Source organism: Chaetura pelagica, unplaced genomic scaffold (genome assembly GCF_000747805.2).
Source record: "Chaetura pelagica isolate M959 unplaced genomic scaffold, ChaPel_1.0 scaffold82, whole genome shotgun sequence".
In the NCBI taxonomy this organism is placed as follows: Eukaryota; Metazoa; Chordata; class Aves; order Apodiformes; family Apodidae; genus Chaetura; species Chaetura pelagica.
In genome coordinates, this window is record NW_009952990.1 from 4,087,802 (window position 1) to 4,093,750 (window position 5,949).

Sequence of the window (5,949 nt, forward strand, 5' to 3'; positions counted from 1 at the left end):
TTCCTGCTGGTTGTGTATAACCAAACTGTATGGAAAACTCATTGACATGCACCATGAAGACATTCCAAACCATCAAATTCTGACATTTGTCCAATTGCCTTCACACTGTGGTTGTATTTGGCACCTCACTGATGCTCTTAGTTTGGCACACAATGATCTGCTGGGCCCTGCTACCATGTATGCAAAGCTCATATGCATGAGTAGAATTCATGGCTGTGTAAACTGACTTTTTTGTCTTGTCTAAACCCACCTGAAACTGAATTGACTAAACTCTACTAAGCTGTAAATGACTAAATTACTAAATCATCATAGGTGAAAATTCCCAGACCAGTTTAGTACATGGATAGACAAATAGATCAGTTTTTCCATCTGTCTACAAGATGTTCCAACCTTAAAAATCTCCATGATTTTGCCTGACTCACCCAGGCTTAACTAGCCCAGAGATTTTAAATATATATATATAAAAACCATGCAAACATCAAGCTCCTTCTGTCACACTATGTACTCCAACATCACTGAATTGCTTTAAGGTTGCACAGAGAACAGAGCAGACTCTTGACATCCCTTTTCCAATAAGTACCGACTGTCATCCAGAATCCTAACAGGTTGAAATGGTATGAGATGCTAATAGGATGATTTTAATCATTTTGTCAAGCATGGTTGACATCTCATTGTCAAGTGAAAAAATGTAACTTGTACAGCTCTAGACCTCTTTGCTTTCTTACTATGGCATCATAAAGGCAAAACAAAAGGTGTGAATGAGTTAAATTTTCTTGGCTTATTGTTTTTTAGGCAACAAGATGAAGGAATATGTGCAAGTCCTGACCAGGTGAAATATTAAATCAACAATGACCCTGCCCAGGTAAACCTTTCTTAGAATTAACCAGCACTCTAAATACCTTAGTTTATTTCAAATGTCTTCCTTGAATACAACACTGAGTTGTAAAAGAGACCTAACTAGGCTTCCTGTTGTTAACTGAAATTGCATGAAAATTGGCAGCTGTGGAAGGTATTGGTGCAGGAGGGAGACAGAACATCTACTTAAAAAACAGTAGTAAGAATATGCATACCAGCAAGCCTGTATTAGGATTTCAAGGTTTTCAGATAATACAAGAGGAGATGCGTTCCAGTGCTCTAGACCAGATGGCACAGGACAGCCAAGAAAAACTTCTTCTACTGAGGCTGTGGTCAGAAACCATCACCTGGCTGCTACCCTTCCACAGCCCACTGAGAAGAGTTCACATGAGTGGTTTCCACTTGGGGTAAAGCAAATTTGACTGACTACAGTTGATATTGGTAGTTGTTGAAATACAAGTCAGTCCTCACACTGAAGAGGATGAGAAGATTTCACATCAGCTTTTCTATTTTGGCAAATCAGGACATGTGATGTATGTGCATGTGTTGTTGCATGAATGCAGGAGCAGGGACAAACAGAGGAGGAAAAAGCATCACTGGTTACCATATGTCTTCCTGCAGCACCAACTTGACCACTGTGCTTTGAGGGCAAGTGACAACACAGTAGTCAAAAGGAGATGCTCTTAACACCCCATAACTTGGCCTCAAGAATATCAGTTTACCAGCAGACTTCTTACTAATGGCAAAAACCAGAAAGCCACAAGCAAACACAAAGACCCTCATCTCACCTATCTCTTCAGCAAATGAAGCTGGAAGCACAAATCCACTTGCTGAACTAAAAGGCATGTGGTGATAAATAACACCTCAGATGTCAGTTTATAAGACCATGAAACAGCCCCTTCCACAGGTGCAGTGAAGAATCTATCCCCTAGCAACAGTGAAACATGCAGACATAGATTCCCCACTGCCTGCCACTGCTAGGTGCAAACTGATGGGAGACTGAGTACCAGCTTCCAGTGCTCACAATGTAGTTTAAGCTACTATATGAGTTGGAAGATTGGAGTCTCACACCCACACCAAAGCGGAAGAGAGACAGGGTAAGATACCTATTAATAAAAAAATGCACAATATTAACATGGATTTGGGTGGCATATGGTGTGTTAGCATGCAAACATGTGCCTGAGTTGGGGGAAAAAGAAAGTGTCATACGTCTTTCCTAACCACAAAAGCTTATTCACTTCTTTACGCTCAGCTTACCACAATTTTTCAACAGGTATCAGTTAGAAGTAGATATGACAAAACAACTACACCTCCAGATTTCAGAACTCCTCATGCTTTAAATTCACTACGATAACATAACAGAACTCTATTGAGGAAAGGAAAATGGAAAATTTGTCCACTGCTTTCTTCATCACGTTGTAACCACTTCTGTGAATTTACTTTATTCACAAACTGTGAACAGTGTGTGTTCAACCATAAACATTAGAAACAAATACAAGAACTGTTAATTGAGATCACAATGGAAAACAAATTCAGAGTTATTTGCAGTGTTACTCAGATAAATTGTGTCTCAGGTTTGAATTTTTACATTCAAATCAACATACAAGCAGCTTTTCAATATTTAAGATTGGGTACATACACTGTTGATAACCAACTTCTGAGTGATCTGTTCTGCTCCACAACATAGAGAGAACAGAAATTGACAGTTAACAAAGTACTAGTCTTTATTAGCTCCCGACAATTAAAAAAAACCAAACAAAATAGTCTTGTTTTGATGTTTTTTCAGTTTTTTTTGCATTAACACCATCAGCTGTATCATGAATAACTTTACACTAGCCATTCCCATATTCGTCACTGAGTAGAAGTAATTTTCCTTCTAATGCAATTCCTAGTTTATCACTGTCAGTGAATTTGCACACACACACTTTGAAATGTCATTTAACAGTCTAGTTTGGCCTTTCAAAAAACATTTACCAGCATTAGTTCCTGTACTTTTTCATCTTCAGTAAATATTGGATAAATTCTTAATTATAAATTCTTAGAATCCAGCAAATAGGATGCTAAGATTCTAAACGTCATTTAAGCGAGAGCATGTAAAATGACATTACTGTCTTATGAAAGACCTGTGTAAATTAATCTAATATGAAGTATTAGGTTATTTTTTTCCCCAATAAATCACATTTTTTATAGGATATCTGCATTAAAAGTGACACACAGTTTGAGCTAGATTGTTCAAAAGAATGCAAACAGCAATGCTTTCTATTCAGAAATAATAAAACAAAATATATTGGCACAGATTTAACCTGTTATAAGTAATTTAAGTTTCCATTTGCAAATAAGCCCCATTTTAAAACCTCACAGAGTCTCTGTAAGGACTCCTATGAACATTACTCACTCTGGGACTTCAAACTTCAAGAAAATATTTATAAATGAGTATAAAAAGATATTTATTCTCTTCAATGAAAAATATTTAATTTGCATGGGATGATTTTGTTTCACTTCAATATAAACCACATGGGCATGAAGAACCTGTGTAGAAGATTTTTTTTTTTCATTGTAACATCTAGACAACATAATGCTTCTAAATTAACTCAAGTAATTTCAGGACACCGTTAGCAGTGAAGTGGAAGTTTATCTTGTCCAGACTATCTTGGGTCTGGCAGTTAAAATCTTTGTTTGAGTGGCAGGACTGAACTGCCTCAAGCTGAGAAGAAACACAAACGTGAGGCTCTATCAGCTAACGCTCTGAACACAGGGGTCACAGTCAGCTAACCCTCCTTTTATTCTGAGTCCAAGCCCTGCCAGCAAGTGCTTGTCAAAGTAACACTTTTTAGACTTGAATCTAAATGCAGTAACTCCTTGATACCATTGATCCCTGAAGAAAGAGTTTGGTGATGTACAAACAAATTTCAGTTCTGATGTCATTCATCAATTTTATAAGAAGCTGGCAAATCAGGTAATATTACCTTGGACTTCAGGATGTTACAGTAATGATTCAGGAACTCCTCAGAAAACACAGAAAAGGCAAAAGCTGAATGAGCTGAAAAGCTAAAGGAAACATCAAAGCAATGCCACAAACAGCAGAGCCAAATGGAAAAGGATAGAGGCCAAGAATTCACCTTGCCAGATCTCTGAAAGACACAGTTTTCTCTTTCAGGGATGTTGTTGGAACCACAATCTGAAGTGCTTTGCTCGTAATTCATTTACCTAAGTTCAGCCAAGTCAAACTGTTATGTTTGCACACTAGAGGGCTGGGCTGGCCTTCCGTAGGGCCTTGACAAGCTAAATATATGGGTTGACAGCATGCTCATGAATTTCATCAAGGCAAATCCAAAGTCTTGAATGTAGAAGAAAACAGCCCTATGCAACAGTTCAGGCTGGGGACTGATAGGTTAGGCAGCACTCTTTGAGAAAGAAAAGTGGAAGCCTGGTGAAGAAGTTGTTGAACATGGGTCAGCAGTGTGCCTGTGCAGTTATGGGCACTAACTGCAGACTGGGTTAGCAAAAATGTAGCCAGTGGCTGGATGGAAGTGACTAAGGCCTAGTCATCACTGTCAAAGCGTCATTTCAAGTTGTGTGGTCATTTTTGGACCTTTAAACACAAAGGAATACTGATAAGCAGGCAAGAATCCAAGGAAAGCCATCAAAATGATGATGCGTGAGAAATACCTGAAGAAGCTGGGCTCCTTCAGCCTTGGGAAAAGAAGGTGACCAGGGTCTCTAACTGTAGTCTTCTAGTCCCTAATGGGAAGAATATGAATGGAACCAGACACTTCTCAGAGATGTCCAGTGAAAGAACAAGACATCACGGTTTCAACTTGCAGCAAGACAAATTCTGATTAGATTTAAAAGAAAAAAGGGCAAACTGAGTGATCAAACATGGGAATAACATGGGTTAACGAGAGCCTGGGAAATCCCCATCCTTGGAAATTTTCAACACTGAACAGGACAAGGTCCTGAAGCAGCCTGATTTATCTTCAAGATTAGCTCTACTTTGAGCAGGATGGCAGACCAGGTGACTCAAAAAATCAAAGTTAATTTGTGATACATCAACAGCAAGTAGCCACAAGAGCTGAAGCAAAGCAAGAAAGCTAAAATCAGCCTTGCAACACCTTGTCTAGTCACAGAAGCTTCCAATGCAGCATTGAATCTAACCAACCTAGCAGCAATTCCAGCATTGATACAGCAAGGTCTGCAAAACTTTAAGCAGTATCCATGAGCTCTAGGGGGAAAAAAAAAAAAAAAGTGTCTTCACCCCATTCTTGGGATGAAGCCAAGCAGTTAAAGACTGCAAGATTTCTAGGAAAAGGCTTGTATCACACCTTTACCTTTCCAAGCACCACCCAGAACCACTTTACATTGGGAAAGCTGAAGATTACTTTGGCTAGCTTTTACTTAAGACAGCAATAAGAACATATATTAAATGTTTGAGGAACAATGACACTGCTAATTTGCATAGAACAGCAGCATGGTCTCTCACTCCCATGTGAGTTTTTATTTGAAATCTTGTTTTTTGTTTTGCTTTTTAAATTACATTTCCATCATGATTTGTTCTGTGCTAGCATAAAGAGCATTATTTACAAATTGCTATGAATAGCTGGACAATTGGTATAATCTGCTGTTTTCTTTGTAGTAACATCGGACTGTTTTGCTGCAATTTTTCTAACTAGATGAATTTCAAATTTTTTTGTTAATAACTGTTTTTTTAAAAACATCATTTAGTCAAGCAAGTGATATCTATGTTCTTTGCTTTTTATGCCCGTCTGTTCATCCAGCCATTTCAAACAAGTGAGGAAAAATACAAGCAATATGACAATATTTAGTCTACAAATACAGGATGCGTCACCTTTAGCCGAGATCCCAGGGTAATGTCTTGCGAGTCAGAGTTTGCAAAAGCTCAATGAGGCAATGATAGTAATTTTCCTTGTAATAATAATTTGAACAAAATATTGAAATACTATAACCATTTAATGTATTTATAACTTAATGTAATTACAGCTTCCCCTAGAAAACACCAGATTGCCTAGACTATATTCCTGGAAAGAAGGCATCTGCTAATCTTGGTAAACAGAGCAGAAAAGTGGGATTTGATTT